Below are 17,883 nucleotides of genomic sequence, written 5' to 3'. Positions count from 1 at the left end.
CTTTATATTTTATTCTTTTAATGGACCTTTTCTGTTTTGTTTAAACAGCCTGAGCCAATAATCACTATTCATTCATTGTTTAACCCTCTGATGCGTAAGTGGGTCTTTTTTGACCCGGTGAGGTCATTTTTCTGCAATATCTGTGTAATGAAAAATTTTCATAATTTCATGTTCCAGGTATTCCTCAAAAAACATGTTTCCATTATCATACAATTCAAATTTTTACATTTGCTTTTTAGTGGGTCAAAAATGACCCGCATTCATTTCCTATGGAATTTAATGGGAATCTTTGTTTCTTACCAACTGTGACCGTCACCCTTGAATAATAAAATTTAACACAACAACTCTTACATATAAGTATCTTTATTTTTCACCTCACAAATGTGTGTGTCAATCCAAAACGGCAACAGTTGTTTGTTACCTAGCAACCAGAATCAACAGAAGTAAGACCTTGCTTGCTTGCCAAAGTCCACAGTGCCGTCCACTACCTCTGTCTTCCCGTTCCGGACATTGTCTGGAAACCTGCATCTACCCTCTTGCCAACTCCTACCACAGCTAATCTTACTCCCTGGTTCTCCTGCTGCTCCTGCTCTTCTGGTCATCAAACCCAAGTTCTGCCTGCTTTGGTTCTGGATTTCTTGACAATCTGTTTTGTGCTGCCTTTGGAGATTGTCCAGTTCCTTGGAAAGACTGTCCAGCTCTTCGGATTGCTGATCCACACTCAGCTGTGCCTTTTTCAAGTCTGTCCGAAGCTCCTGAGGTCGTCTTCTCAGACACTGTTGGACCATTTCTAAACAATGCACTGCATCTCTCATGTCCATGTATTCATGCTCTGTCTCCCCATGCATTACATGAAGTGACACAAGCTGTGCATGGAGTGCATCGTTTTCACTTGCCAGCTTATCATATTTTGCTTGCAGGTCTGGTCATCTGCAAGCACTTCCGCTAGACTTGGAGGACTCGACCTTTCTTTGGAGACTTTCAACAATCTGTTTTAGTTCTGCATTTTCTTTCTCCAGTCTCTCATGCAGCCTGTCATCAGAAGGTTTTTCATCCAAAATGCTGGCAAGCTCATCAGGCACATGTTGGTCACTACTGTCTTCAGCCATTTTTTAAATTCAATACGCCATACCTCTGAAATGGCAGAATAAAAGAAACTGTACTTATCCGTACTTGTGTTGCTGGAAAGTCCAAGATTGTTGGGGTATGAAATCCATACTCAGCCACTCCCCCAGCAGCTAGCAGTAAGCAGTTTCCAGTCACGGCTAACTCCGGGAGTCAAGGTAGAAAAGCCTTTTCCCCATAGTCCAAAAGACCTTTTTTTACTTTTTCCCCCTGTAGTGGAAAAGTTTAAGATTACTATATGTTTATGGGTAAACCAATGCATAACAGTATAGTGATTCTTGTATAATGCACATGCTCATGAGAAAGTCTTCTGAAGCTATTTCTTTGGCCTTGGTATTATAATAAAGTTATTAAACTGTTTCTTTTATGCATCCTCATGACGTGCTTGAGTCCCCTAGTGAAAGAAGATACGAATGCCTGCAATCTGTTTTGTAACCAGGTAGATTGTCAAACTATATGAATGGAATGAAACCCTCCCTATAAAACTGTAAGCTGTGTTCTGCTGGAGGCTCTTCCTCCTGACTGTGCAGAGACTTCAAACGCTGTAAAGCCTTCAAATAAATACTGATTAAGAATATATTCTCTCTCTGGTTCTTTGGGTTTCGAAACAGTTTTTCTTCACTCTTTGTTAAAAAAAAATTTCCACAACAGCCCCCACACAATTATAAATTTTTTGCCATTTTGTTTTGTCAAAAATTGTATACAAGTGAATGAGGAATTGCCTTCATTTTCATGCTAATGAACAGATGACTTTATTTCGTATTTCCATAGTTGTCAAACTGTGATACAAGCATCACGGGCTACTTTTAGATTTTTCCAAAGCCAAACTACATCCAAAAGTTGTGATGTAGTTTTAGCTACTGACAGGACTGTTAAATTATTCCCTTCTCTGGGTTCTTGGAAGCCGTTTAAGAGGAAATGCTGAGCATGTGGTGAAGTTGTAAAAACTCAGTGACTCACAATGAAGCCAAAAACCAACGTGGAGAAGAATCCCCCAATGATGCCTTCCCATGTCTCCTTCGGCAAGAGCTGCAGAAAAAGTGGAAAGTTGTTTTCAGCATCAACAAAGTTGACAAAGTTTTGTCGATCACACAAACCGATCACCTGCATCTCATTTCGCAGACTGCCTGTGCAGCTGGTCTCCTCTGTCCTTCACACTGCGCAAACGCGCAGCAACAAATCCTAAGCGATGTGGAACTATAACGCACTGAGTGAATGGGGAAGTTTGCGTGTTGCGGCGGAAAATTGAAGCAGGTCAAAATGCATCAACACAACGAATCTAATACAACATAAAAACAATGTCATACTTGACGGAGTTTGGCTACATCGAGGCTCACTGCAGTAAAAAGACATATGGAGGATCAGATAGCAGGTAAAGCAGCGCACAGCTACAAACACTCACCCGGATTAGCATGACGGTCAGAAAGCTAAACAAATAACCCGCAAAATAATTTTAAGTCTTTGAGCTGCGATGTAAGATGCTGGCTCTGCTCTCGCTGTTGAACTGCTGCTACGCGCTACAGGTAGTAATATTTCACAGACAGAGCGCCGCTTCTGCTCCGCCTGGTAGTGACTCTCACACCGAACCTCTGCTTAAAGCTGCAGCATCTAACTTTAAAAAAAATACATTTTACATACGTATTAAAACTTTCGCTGTCCTAACATGAGACAGATAATCTCTAAAAAAAATAATCGTTCTCCTCCCTGTTCTGCATAATTTCTCCGCTCAGTCAGAAACAGCCACTCAGAACTAGCAGTAATCAGCTAGCCGCCAGCCTATCAGGAAGTTTTCATTCAGTAACTCAGGATTGTTTATTGTAATGGATCCTGTATTTGCCTTTGAATGTTAAGTTTTATACTTGAATTTTTTGGCAATGATGAGAGGCTTTATTTTGACTTTTTGCATTATTTAGCATCTTCAGAGCCTTCATATGTTATCAGTCTGTTAAAGATAGTATTATTGATAGCAGTACAATTTGCACAATGCCTGTTTAGTTTTGTTCTTGGAAAAAGTTATTAAAACAAGTTTTTGTCTAAATTAAGGTGAATTCATGGTTCCTTTTCCACATAATGTAACCGGTAATGCTTATGATTTAAAAAATAATAATTATGTGATCTGTATCGGTGATCGGCCCTCATGGGTGATTGGAATCGGCAGGAAAAAACCTGATCGGCACATCTCTACTTTTTAGCATATCAAAACCAAACCAGCTTTAGTTTCAAAGAATTTTAAAGGGAGAGAGCATCTTCTCTTAAAAAAAACCAAACAAAAATAACAAAACAAACAAAAAATACATAGTAGTATGACTTAGTTTTTCAAAGTTTCACACCTGATTGATGTCATTAACCCAGCACGGTTTCTTGTATAGCACTGCTAAAATATTTCAAAGAAAAAGCAGCCTTGTAAGCTCAAATACCTAGACACAATGGTACTTGACATGCTATTGGCTGTTTTTTTCAAAGCAGCCAATCCTGAAGCAGCTTTTACTTGGTGCTGATTGGCTGTAGCTCCAAGGCTGAAGATAAGGGAGACTAGATTTTGGCGTCTTCGGTAGTACCACCATAATTTTCATTGCGTGTATTTATGTATATCAACATATATCTTGTGTTTGAAATATTAAATTACACAGTTATAAGGGTTTCAAGTTTTTGCGGATTTTAGCTAGGCCAGTAAATACCAAGGATTCACCGATCTGGACATTTTAACACAACACATCGCTAACAATTGGTTTTTATGGTATTTGGTATTAAGTTTTTGTTGTCATGTCAATATTTCCATAAAAAATAACTTTCACCTATGAAATAAAATTGCTACAGCAAGTTTCTAAGGAAAGTGTTTGTTTAAACAGTTCATTTGAAGCCAAGTAATACATATCTGATTATTATTATTTTTTTCATTTTTCACTTTCATGTTAAAGATGTGTCAAAACCAACAACTGATGAGAATTCCAACTTGGACGTTGGAGTTTCCTCTTCCCAGCAGGACTTCTTCATCTTCAGATGGCGGAACATCAGCACAGCTCAGGCCGAAGAGCTTTATAAATGTGAAGAACTTCCTGTAAAATCAAGTGCATGCGGAACGACCAGAGCGCAAAAGTTTGAACCTGCAGAAACATTCTCAAAAGACGCATTCTTCCACTGACTGGCCGCCGCCACCCTACTGTACATACCATCAGCCTTGTGCATGTGTGCAACGTACTGTGACCTACTGTAGAGTATTTCATGGTGATGAATTGAACATTACGCTCCCTGGATAAGAATTTGGCCACCGCGTGTGGCTAGATTGAGCTGTGGCTGCAGATGGAAATAACATCTCTTCATGTCGTGATGTGTGAGACATCAGCGTGGTCGACCGTAACCGTTTCTTCAGCAGAATTCTGATGAGCTCATCGGCGCTGTGATTGCCTGCTGCTACTTCATTTGTCCTGGAACTGTGCATGCATCTCTGGTTCCTTTAGAGGAACATTTTTAATTTCTACCTGGGTGCATGTGATTGTGGGGGGGTGAGGGGGCATTAGGCCCACTGCAGATATCAAAAGAGTACATTTCTGCCTAAAAACAGATGTTTTGAGATTCATTTAAGAAATTCTCTAGAAAAAAAAAAACTTGTACATTTGAAAAATACATTTACTTAAAGAAAAAAAAAGAAGAAAAAAAAACCAACCCTGTTTTTCAATCAAATGTTTTTGTGCTAGGATAAGGTGGGTGTTTTTGGCCATATCTAAATTGGTTTATTTTGCAAAACTGCAATGGAAATACTTTTTGTCACATAATCAACAATCAGATGTTTTTGCTGGTGCAAACCACGAAGAGGAAGACGACCGGAAGTAGTTGGAAGACCAGGGCGTGGCATATTTTTTTTACCGACGTATTGTGTGAACAAACGTATTCATGTGATTTAAGGGAAACATTGCAACTGCAAAATTGTGTTTTTTCGACATCAGCGAAATATTGTCAATATTTTGTGCGCATTTGTAATGAAACGTAGCTACACTCACACTCTACAAACAGACCCCTCCTCTCACACCCATTCAAATGTACATAAACCATAATGAAGTTCATATTTAATTATTTTCATTCAGCACACTGTCTACTCTGATGCCAGGGACAACCCAGAAGTAACATTTTCTTCAACCAAAAAGATCAGTGAATACTGTAGAGCAGAGGTTCCCAAACTGTGGGGCATTGCGGGGGGGTAAAAAAACATGAATGTGTATGCGCTGGGTTTTTACCTTAGAATGGCCAACTCTCTGTTATTCCTCTATCAATTTGATACAGTAGAGGCTTCCGCACCAGACAGCTATTTGTAATCCATAGGGGCGGGGGCCAGAAATAGTTTGGAAACCACTGGGGGGGGGGCAGGAGAAAAAGTTTGGGAACCACTGCTGTAGAGTAACGTTCTACTAAACATTCTGCAAATACGCATGTCCCCAAGAACTGAATGTCGAATTGCTGTGGGTCCACTGTGATTGTAAAACACTTATTAACCTTTATGATGTCCATGTCACATCAAAAATAAAATCTTACCAAGTAATCTTGGTCTCATTTCTAGCGCAAATATCAAGCAACTTTTAATAAGACATAGGAGCTTGTTTTAAGTAAATATTTCCTTGATATTGATGAAAAAAATTAAGTATTTCAATTATAATGGGAAAAATGTCTTGTTATCAGTGAAATAATCTCTTAGTAGAACTAATATTTTTTCATCAATGTTAAATTATTGATGTAAAACAAGCTCATATATCTTTGCTGAAAATCCATGAGTAAGTTGTTTTTGTCTTATTTCTAGTGTACTAAGGTATTTTCACTAGAAACTAGACCAAAAATACTTGGTAAGATTTTGTGGCTTTGCAGTGTGCCCCCACCCGTCACTCCCTGACCGCAAGAGACAGACTCTGGTATATCAGGATATGTTGCAGATACGCACTCCCATATATTTCTCAGGACAATGTAGCTTTCTTCCAAGGCCATTTGAACAAGAGATCACATCACAACAAGGTTCACATCATGTTCAAGGGCAGATATAAAAAAGCAGTCCATATCGCCAATATTCCCCTTTCACCGAGGTCTCACTATTACCAGAATTCATACATTATACACATAACAAAGGAACAGATGCTGTTGATACTTGTTGTTTGTCATTTCTCCATGTCTAGCGTTCATTTACTGACAAGGATCAGAGGAACAGGTGCTATTACTGCATATTAACACCCGTTTCCAGGATCATCTCCAAGTGGCTGCTACGCAGTCATTCTGGAACTTAATAATAATAATTTCTATGTGGTATTCATAACGTTGTTCTCTGGTTGGGTTTTCTCAAACTAAACTAGGTTCCACATGCTCTTTAATTTCCCTTCTGATTAAGCAAAATTTCTCTCCCCCTTTGCCTGCCCGTGTGCGTTAAGCTGGTAACCTAGGTGACCAGGCTCCTCCCTGAACCCTGAACAAGATGAGAATGGGGGATACTACATTACAGCACCTTGCAGATGTTTTTACACCTGCAAGGTGTTGACTGCGATGTGTTGATTGACACATCGCAGTCAACAAGCTCAGTGAATTTTATGTGATACAATACGATGCAACTTCATTTATGTAAAACTTTAACACAACATTAAAACAATTCAAACATTAAAACCACCACTAAAAGCTGAGTGAAAAGCCACGGAGGAACAAAAAAAAAAACATTGTGTTTTCCAGGCACATAGTTCCATTTTTAGCATAATCAAGTAACCAGAGAAGTGTGCGATCATAATCGGCCAATTTCCGTGAAAAAGTGTATGATTGGTGATCGCCAATCACGGTATTGTGTTGCTGATCACACAAACTGATCACCTATATCTCACTTTGCAGCCTGCGTGCAGCTCATCTCCTCTTTCCTTCACACTGCGCAAGCGCGCAGCAACTTCAACGGCAGTGAGGAACTTCAACGCTCAGAGAGTGAATGGGGAAGTTTGCGTGTTGCGACGGAAAATTACCTCGGGGTTGAAGCATGTCAAAATGCATCAACACAACAAATCTAATATGACATTTAAAAAACAAACACTTGACAGAGTTTGGTTACATCAAGGCTCAATACAGAAAAACAAGACATCCGAAGCAATCGGGCAGCAGGTAAAGCAGCGCACAGCTACCAACACTCATCCAGATTAGCATGACAGTCAGAAAGCTTAACAAATAACCCGAAAAATAATTAGGTCTTCAGGCTAGCAGTGGGAAAGACACTGGCTCTGCTCTCACTGTTGGACTGCCGCTACGCGCTACTACAGACTTAGCGCCGTTCAACCTCCACCTGGCAGTGAACTCTCACATCGAACATCTGCTTAAAGCTGAAGCATATAACTAAAACAAACAAGATTTTACATATGTGACCTTGGGTACAGCTCTAAACCCTCTTACCAGATCACACAGATAAGTTTGTAAAAATGGACAGAGGCACTGCATGCTGCAGATTACAGTTTATTGAATTCACAAAGTTGAGCAAATAGTCACTTTATTTTATTATACCAAATGACCACTCTAAAAGTGGGAGTCTATGCTGGCCCTGAGATCCTTAAAGCTGAAAAATAATTAAAACCCAATTAGATAAAATTAGACTGTTTGGGGGAGGAATAATAATAAAGAAAACACAAATACAACTAAATGCACCTGAGTGTTCCCCAACAAAAGCACACTCACACAAAAAGTCCTGGTGAATACAAAGAAAAGAAAAAAAACTCCCCTTCCACTGGTCTCAATCTAAATAAAACAGCCTAGGACCCAGGGACAGCATAGGTCCCAGTTTAAAACAAGCCAGGAGGCCACAATAGAAACTCCCTTTCCCTAAACAAAACCAAAACAAGAAAAGTTATTTTAATCAACAATAACCATCTAAAAGTAAGTAAAGTGAACCAAAAAAATTAAATTGAAACAAATCAAAAACTGAAACAGTAGCAGGCCAACCTAAACACAAAAGAAATCAGGTTAGACAAGAACATTAAGCAGCCAGATAAATCATAAGAAACGGCCCTTACCTTCTCTAAATTAAAACCAGTAAACGGCGCTCTTGACGTCACTCTCTAAAGTGCATTTCCTATAACAATCAGTGGAGGAATCAGACAAATTCTAAACCCACCTCGCCATCAATGTTAAACATACCTCTGTACGAGTCATCAGCCTGCATCTGATCTCCTCAGTGATCTACCTGCTTTTAAATGTAAACGTGATTACCTGTCTCCCTAACAAGCCAGCTGCGCGCTCTGTCACAGCGTCTTCCATATATGGGCAAGAGGAAGAGGGCGCAGCAGCACACATTCGGGGGGGACAATATGCCCCGGCTACACATATGTATTAAAACTTTCTAACAGAAGACAGATAATGTCTTATGCATGAAAGAACCAAGGCAACATTCCAGGTATGCTTTCGAAGAGGGAATAACATTACAACAGTGTAAAGCTCAAAAAAGTCAATTTTTACATGGTATTGCCCCTTTAAGACTTGAAAAAGATTCTCAGTTGACCTGAACTTTGACTGGGCCATTTTAAACCAGGTGCTAAAATCAAAGTACAGGATAAAAAAAAAATTCAACCTCCAAAGCATAGAGGATTTTAAAAACTAAATAGCTTAATAGAAAGTTTGGTTGAAGCACCACTTCACCACTGGAAGCTTTTTTATTTCAGGATGCTTTTTTTGGTATCTGGGCCAACCTGGCATGGAAACAGTGATCAGCTTTAACACCACCTACGGTCTTCGGCTGACCAGATGATAATTTACATAATGTACTAAAATTCTATGTGTTTGTTGAGAGCAGGAAACAGTTGGAAATATCTCTGGCTCGAGACTAAACGCCACCATCAATAATTCCCCCCAAGCAGCAGCACACCGGGAGGTAACTGCTTGGCTGGAGGACTTTCTGCATTTTGTAATATCAAACGTAAACAGCAGATGTGATGTCATGGTACCACATCCACACAGTGGACTCAGAGGAAGCCAGGGAAGCAGCTCCCGTCCCCTGCTCACACACAACTACGCCGGCACATTTGGACAGCGGTAGCTGCCAATCATCTGCCCAGACGGCAGCCACAATCCTCAGCTTCCCACAACAGCGTGACTCACTCTCTGAGGTTCTGTGGTCGGTGGAGCGCGTCGGCTTCCATCTTCACAGGAAATGTTGGCTCCACTTTCAGGTTTCACTCTCCTCATCTGCACTCACTAATAAAGCTTTACCAGCTGAAATCAACATAAACGGTGAAGCAGGAACAGAGAACCTGGGAATTTTATTTTGTGACACAGATGACAACTTTAACGTTGAAGAAGTATTCACAACCTTTGAATTTTATGAGCATTTCATTTAATAGACCAACACAAAGTAAAAAAAAAAATGTATTTGGTGCAAAACAGACCGTTACAGGAGACCTTTCCTGCCAATAATCATCACCATCTACAATAACTCTGAAGAATTTAGAATTAATACGAGTAACAACAATTAATTTATCTTTGAGATCAATACAGTATTTTTGAAATTGATTTGAAAAAGTAGTACACCTGGTCTTCAAAGAGAAAAAAGTGGTTGAATAGAAAAGTGGGCCACCTTTCAGTTTTAGATATTCAAACAAATCTGCTAATATGAACTCAATTAATTAATTGAGCTCATATTAGGTGTTTTCACACTTGACAGTCCAGTAGACTTGTTCAATTTGGGACCAAAGTTTGTTATATTTTCAGCTGCTGTGTTAAACGAACCAAACATATTCCCCTCCTCGCCTGTGGTGGCTCTGCACCAAGAACCACAGAAGAAGACAGGAGTGCAACTTCCTTCTTCACTAAATGTAAACAAAAGTAGGAGTTGCGTCAGATGTTAGGTTGTAGGAGTCTCTTATTTTTGGTAAAAGACCACGAGTCATTTCTCCTGCTAGCGCCGGGAGAAATGTTTTTTTTCTTTTCTTTTTTTGGTTATTGTTACCCAGAATGCCCTGCGTTTTAGTTCACTTCCTGCTTTTGGAGCGGCCTGCTGTCCGCATGGCATTCACATCTGCCTTTGAACCACGCCAGAGTGCACTTCTACCGAACAGAGACCTAAGTTTTAGGCAGACAAGAGTTCAATATTTTGGTCCACATCGGAGTTCGATTGTGTATTTACAGCTCCCCAAACGAACCAAAGTTTATGGACAAATGAAGTGGAGTTCAATTAAAGCAGACTACACTAGGCTGGTGTAAATGCACTCCTATCGTAAAGACAGATACTCTGTGAAGGCAGCAGAGGTTTGCCAGTAAACACTGGTGAACAAACAGCCTCACAACCATCTGTTGATGGGAACAATTATCATTCAGAAGATAAACAGACAGATAAGAGGGAAAATGTGAATCTTCCATATTACTGCATTTGGTAATTTTCATTACAGAACTAAAGATAAATTCACTCTTAATGAACAATGTTTTCTCTTCATTGCAAGCATATTTTCAACAATGCAATAAAATTTTATTAAAGTGCTTCAAAAACAGTAAAGCAAAAGAAGTGAAAAGCTCCAGGGTCAAAAGAACTGCAGAACAAACAGAACTGTGAAAATAAAGTGTTGACCTGAAATAAATATGGATTGCCTTTAACTGTCTGAGCACATTCTGTCCCGACTGGCAAACATTGAGTGTCTCTCTTGTTAGTATGCGACTTGGGAGACAAGACGGGATGACTCACATCTAAGAGTGTGAGTCATCCCGTTAAAGCAGCAGAATGTACTCACCCGGGCATATATGCAGCTCATAAACACACACACACACGCACACACACATGCACGCACGCCCCCACTGCCCCCCCCCACACACACACCTCACAATCACATTATACAGAAACACTTTGCATACAGTATTTGTAGCGTTGATATTTAATGCACAATGTTTTACATCTTGCTGATTCTAGCCGGTTGTGTAAGTAAAACAAAAACAAGGAATATGTCCCACCCACTCCAGTTTGACTTTATATTACCTTTCTAAAACATTTAAGGTCAAATAAATTATTTTATGCATCAAAACTAGATAATGAATGTCTAAAATACTGATGTGAATTGATAATAGTTCAAACAACCTAGAGTTTGACAAAAATAAGTGCTTAAAATAGACGGTTTAGCTAAGCAATGTTTACAGAGATGGCAAACTCCCATAAATACCCTTAAAAAAAGGGTTAAACCATAATAATTTTAATAATTTGCTTTAAAGACCAACAAAACCTAAATTTTGAACTCGTCTTAAATCAAAATACATAGGAGTTTTAGTTCTTTATGGCTGCATTTACACTGCAGCCTGAAGTGACATAATTCCAATGTTTTTTTTGCCCTAACGTGACCTGTATATGATCTTTTTATGACAGTCTGAACAACACAGGTTGGATTATTTTCAAATGCTACCCTATTCAAATGTTGCATTCATCTGACCTGAACGTCACTGATGCTCAACAAATGTCACTATTCTGCGCCCTGATGCACGCAAACCATGGGCGATTATACTGTTCGTGTGTGGGTCTGGTCGAACAACTTCAAAATTGTAAGATATGTTCCACCGTTAACATCCGTATTTACTTCCACAAACACTGAGCACTACTTTTTTTTTTATGTTGGTTGGCAAAACACTGACGTTTAATGCGCCCTCTACTGCGCATGCGGGACACTTTCAGGTCATTTGAACTTCACACTGGAGATTACATACAAGTCGCATATATTTGGAAGTGTGAACGACCACGGAAAAAAAAAAAAAAAATCCGATTTGACAAAAGACTTCGAAGTGCAGTGTGAACGACTAGTTGGCGGTAGAACTTTGTTGGAGTTCAGAGGTGTGGTTTTCATGTTGTGTTCCATCAGTTACCTTAAAAACTGACAGTCGATAGGATGCTCCTCTTTTGTCCGGACCAATGAAGTTTCAGCCTCCTTCAAGTCTGTTGTCTGCACGTGGAAAGGAGTTAAACCTCAGGAAACGCAGGGATGAGCCCGCGAGCGCATCCTGTGCCGCAGTTTCAGGAGCAGCTCATAAGTTTACTATTAAGACATTACACAAATCCCGAATTAGCTCATAATACATATTACAAAGCCCAAAAATACATTCTAAGGCAATATTTAAACTTTAAGAACTCGGTGCAAAACCTTTGGCCCATGAGTAATGCTTCCGCTCGAAGCTAACGTCCATGTCTCATTCCTAACAGTTTACAAACAGACACTTCACAGGCATTGAGTAATTTCTTTCTCCATAATAATAAATAATATCAAAAAGTAACATTAAAAGTACTAACACTAAAACAAATAACAGCTAAACTTACAAAAAGAAAATCTTCCGTGCAGCTCCGCCATATCACCCTTATCTTTTCCCACTATCACCTTCTCTTCACCAAGCCGCCGAATCAAGGTCCCGCCCCCCTAACCTGATAGGTTACCTTATGGGAAACGACACCTACTTGTCAAATCCCGTTAAGAGAAAGTAGAAATTTTGAACCGTGAACTTCAAGTACATACAAAATATGGTAATTGACAAAGAAACATGGACCTTACCACAGGGGCCGTATTTCATTGGCTAATGCCCATTTCACGTCACAGCGCAGCTACCACGTGCGTGGCCATCTCACAAGTAACCCTCAAAACCATGAATGCCCGACTTACCCAGCCTTGCAAGAACAATAGGCATCAGTGATCTTGTCCACGGCTATATTTATGCTGAGGATGTGAGGATCTGCTGTTTTCCTCATCCACCGGTAGCATTTGGCTGCGCGCACAATGTTGGAACCTTGATGTCGTCCAAAAAAGATGACATGAACTTGTTGGTTCCCCTGTTCATTGTCGTGGCTGATATTTTGTGAAAATCCGGCAGAAATGCTAAACTAATCGACTCAGAAATTCTCTGCAGAGAGTCAGTCGAAATGAAAGACGCCATGTTTACACATAGAAACTAAGCTCCGCAAGGCTTTGTTTGTGAGACATGCAGCCACGTGGGATTTTAGAGGGGCGTTTCTGGGCGGAGCTTGGTATGGTCCATTAACAGGCAACATCTTCAAATGTAAAATGTTACAGAATGTTTTTTCTCTTTAAAGTCTATACACTTAATGTAGGGGGCTATACACACTCTCAGCTGCGCAAAAAACCAATGTTTGGGAAATCTACAATACTATTAACGCTTGGATGTAAACATAGACCTTTGATTCCCACAACCTCTTGTCCAAGTTGCAAAATCCTAGGCCTGGACTTTGACTAGGCCAGTGTTGAAGATATAAATATGCTTAGATCTGAACAATTCCATTGTAGCTATGGCTATAAATAGAGGCAAATGCCCTCGTCTTCAACGCCATTTCCTTCCTATCAACTCCTTTTTTGCTATTACCTCAGTGAGTGTGTTCAAGCTGATGTCACACACAGCCCATAACATGTAATTCAATTTCAATCTCATCTTGTGACAAGAGCACCTTCTTCCACGTGTTTGGCTTAAATGGGTTTTCTTTTCGTCTTTCTTTCCTGTCTCTCTGACCTGATTTGTGGAGTGCATGAATATTTGTGCTTGTTGTAATATGCAATGTCTCCAATGGCCAGAATAGTTAGATCACAACATCTTCCTAGTACCAACATAATGATTACGTTTTCCTGTTTTTAGCTACACTTCTCTGCTGAGCTGCAGCATCCCAGCAGTTTCTATCCTGATTTGACCTCAGGCCTGTACGAAGGCTTGAGAATCTCACTGTGCATGTGTGGCTTAGTCTTTGTAGCTCCAGCCTGGGGATTCACTCACCCCAAGTGACTGCAGCCGGCGAAAGACCCTCCTCTCTGCGAGGCGCTGCAGTAGACTGCAGAAGAAGAAATATCATGTTGTGGTGACATGCTGTAGAAGATGTTTAAAAGTGTCTGAATGCTGACTAGCTTACGGTGATCTTCTGCGCAAGTTGTGCTGTGGCACTAAATGTCTGGCGCAAGCTTTGTGAAAATGCAATAGCTACATTAAAAAAATCTGACTCACTAGCTTCTGCATGTTAATGTACACAGTGCCTTGTATTTACAGTCCTTAAAGCTGCAATATGAACCATTGAGAAAAATATGGTTTTCACGTATTTGTTAAAACTGTCACTGTATTGAGACAGATAATCTGTGGGGGGAAAAAAATCAGGAGGAACAACTTATCGTTACAGGAAAACTGTTTTTCCGCCGTCATCAGTGGCTATGCAACTAGCATTAGCTGTAGCTTAGTAAAGAGCAAGTGGGAAGGTGTGAGAAGCAAGTACATGAGCATAACTGCCAGTGCTAAAACCGTCCTCCTGGCTCTGATTGGTTGTTTCTTGATTAGTGGTGCATTTCTGTATTCTGTTTTAAGTCAATTCAGCACAGCTTTTCTGTATCAGATCGGTATCGGCTGATGCTAAATCTCAGATATCGGTATCGGAAGTGAAAAAAGTGAATCGATGTATTCCTGGTAACAATGTGGCGGCAAATGTAATTAAAAAAACCAAGGTGGTGGTGGGATATATTTTTGCAAGTCTCTGTACATCTCTTTCTGTTGTATTGTCCTTTTTTTTTTAACTCAAAAGGATCCAAACACAGAGATACTTGGTATGCAGATTACAGTTTTATTTTTGGTCCTTTGCTTTTCACTGCTGTTGCTAACCCCAGTTTTATTTCTGGAAAACAATAAAACGGCAAACGACGAAACACGGTCACATCCACCTGAACAACTGCAGCATATCCCGACACTACGGCGGTCCCACTATTTACAGTTTTTAACCGTTAACTCCCAGCGAACAGGAGGACCAAACCAGACAGGTGGCAATTTCCATTTACCTCAGCGCTACTATTGTTTATACCTGAAAACAACAAATCTGATACATGTGAGGATAAAGAGAGATGGCGGAGTGAAGGACCAATCAGAAGAGAGACTTTGCTCGGAGTTCAAAATAGAGCACTTGAAGCCCAACTGTTGCCTAGATACACAGATTACAGGCAATTACAGCAACAGATTACAGTGGGGAGAAAATAGGTGGTGCTGTCAAAGGAGTACAAATTACAGTGTGTGTGGGGGTGACCGGGTGAGTGGCAGCATGCGTGACTCTACATGTGTTTCATACAGTAAAACCGAGCATTAGCGCAGATGTGTGAAAACGTAAAACCAGTTGGTTAATGAACATTTTCTTATCTAGAGCCTCCGTCTGCGTGTCACCGCACTGATGAGGGTCTCACACAGGGTCCTCTATGTAGCAGATGTCATATTATTTTAAAATAACGTTTGATATTTCACAAAATTAAAAAAGCAAAAGTGCTAAATTGTCAAAGACATGAAATCCAATCTAATAAAAATAAAAAAGCATGCCCTTTTCTAAGTCTTCCATTTCACGTCTAACAAAAAAAAAAAAAATACAGATAATAAAATAATCTACAAATCCTAGGTAGACAAAAGAACATAGGATATTACACAGCATCATTGGTAATTTACCAAAAACATAGTTCAAAGGAGATCTGGCATCCATGTTTCTACTGTTTTCTAAATAAAAACAAATCAAAACAACTGCCTGAATGACCACAAAGCTTATGAAACCAAGTCGTTTAGTCAGGATGGAGATATTGCTGCTCTGTAAAATCCCCAGCATAGACCACTGAATCCTCTGCATCACTGGACAGTGATTGAAAACAACAGGCAATCTACAGCCATACCCTTGAAACAAAGAAAAATCAAAACCCAGACACAACCCTCCAAAACTGAAGTGGAATAAAAATGTTGTAGTTAAAAGAGCTGCGCAGAAACAAATACTTGAAATCTTCATTAAACTAGAAGGATGTTGGTGAAAAGAGTATTAATGTAAGGCAGACTGATAAGGTTATTGAGGGGAATGATTGCCTCAAGGTAAAGCGAGTAAGATTAGTTCATAATTTCTTCCGATAACATTTTCAATTTGATTTAGTTTTTGTTAAGAAATCAAGTCAAATTGTTGTTTCTTTCCATGTTAGATAATTCTTACCTACTTTGTAAGGACAAGAAATGACGTGATGCAAAATATCCACCAATCACTACGACTCCTTGTTTTGTACAGCTTTGATCTGCCAAATGAATTCAGATTTCTCTCTCTCTCAAAAAAATAAATAAATAAAATAAATATCATAAACAGTTGGAAAATGTTTGTAACTCCTGGACGAAGTGAAAATTTGACTTTTGACATCTTTTTAAATCTTATCAGTTAATTTGAATGTGGCAGTAAGCAGCTGCCGTGCTCCATGCAACTATACAGGCAATTAGGATGCAGTTTTAATAAAAATAAAGACAAAACAATTACGGAGATGAATGATTTGAACTGTGTACAACTTACGACCAATTAGTGCGATTTGCAAGGTTGCCATAGCTACCTGCAATAGCAGTCTGTATGTGGATTTCTCAGATGTTAAAAATATGCTACTCTGGGTCAAAGTTTACTCACTATGTATCTGCTAATGTTTTTAAATCAGGCATATTTCTTGACAGCTGGCAGCTGCAAAAAGATTTCTACTTCTTTACCATGAAAACAACTTATGTTACCCGTTAAAGTGGGAGCATTTTGGATAACAAATATAAAGAGTTACAAAACCAAAAACCAAAAAAACCTCACAATTGCCTTCGGAGTCTTATCTGTCTAAAACAGAGAGGCGCTCACGTATACGAACGATGACATCTCGTCTGGGATAGTAGAGCTTGACTGCCTGCTTTTGTTAACGTAAAATGTGTTTGAGGAAAAGACCTTTCCAAAGGTATTACATCAAATGAATCTGAAGCTGCTTACTGAGGCCGCAGAAAAAGATGGAGTAAGCACTCTCTGCTTTGATCTGTGCAGGAAAAGTGTTTGAGATATACTTGATAATAGGTAGCTGAGAAGGCTGGATTTCTTTTTTTCTTATTCAGCAAAAAAATGTTTCTCTTTTTGAAAGGATTATAAAACAGCTGGAATGATGAGGAACATCCCAAATGTACGGGATGAAATGCAACGTGGTTTGTGTCAAAGCCGAGACAGATTCTATCAGGGATTCAGCAGCTAAACCACTGAGGTGATGACAGGTTTTGGTTTTGGAGAGACACGGAGTATGTCGAGTAGGACAATTTGCTGTGGGATCAAAATTTTTCTGTCTGTCAGGTAAAAAACTGTCACAGCAAATCTCATTAATAAATAGAGAAGAAAACCACTTGTCTCTTAAAATGTTCCACCTGGATGTTACTTATGACAATATGTGCCAGATGCAATTACTTTTTATCAGTGCAGGAGCCAAATGAAGGAGACTGTTTGATTGTACCGACCATGTGACTAAGGCTATATTTACATGAAACTTTCTCAGATGTTGACTGGGGAAAAGTTCCACATTTAAACGCCACAGCCAAGACACCCTGCATCAGCTGCAGTTGTCATGCCAGGCAACTAGGTGGTGCTGTGATTTTAGCATGTAGTCAAAACACATAAATCAAATATTTGCTCGCACAAACATGCAACAAAAAAAAAGGAAACCAGGAAAGGGCTACACAAATTTAAGTCACTGTATAATGCCCTTGCATATTGTTTTTATGTTTATATCTTGACCTCTACTGTTTTATTTTGTGTTTTGTTTTGTTGTTTTTTTTTATACTTTAAATACAGTTATCGGGAGGGAGAGAAAAAAAAGAGCATGTGAAAAAAAGAAATGGAGCTGCAGATTAAACAGTCTTCACCCACTTCAAAATAAGAGCATGAATGAATAGTGGATAACCAAAACTTCAACAATGTTGAACTTCATTTAACTGAAAGTTTACAAAATAAACCGGTAAATAATCAATTTGGGA

The 17,883-nt window shown here is 39.4% G+C and overlaps 1 long non-coding RNA gene across 1 annotated transcript; it reads right to left on the bottom strand.

Moving 5' to 3' along the window:
• Positions 1–374: 374 nt before the first annotated feature.
• On the bottom strand, positions 375–12,684 carry LOC103472057 (uncharacterized). Its single transcript, XR_534794.2, has 3 exons — positions 11,953–12,684; positions 2,086–2,154; positions 375–1,335 (listed from the first exon to the last, which is right to left on the bottom strand). It is a non-coding gene; the product is annotated as an uncharacterized LOC103472057 (long non-coding RNA).
• Positions 12,685–17,883: the final 5,199 nt, after the last annotated feature.

This window comes from Poecilia reticulata, linkage group LG11, assembly GCF_000633615.1.
Source record: "Poecilia reticulata strain Guanapo linkage group LG11, Guppy_female_1.0+MT, whole genome shotgun sequence".
NCBI lineage: Eukaryota > Metazoa > Chordata > Actinopteri > Cyprinodontiformes > Poeciliidae > Poecilia > Poecilia reticulata.
The sequence above is the reverse complement of the archived record's forward strand: the minus strand, read 5'-3'. Positions and strand labels throughout refer to the sequence as shown.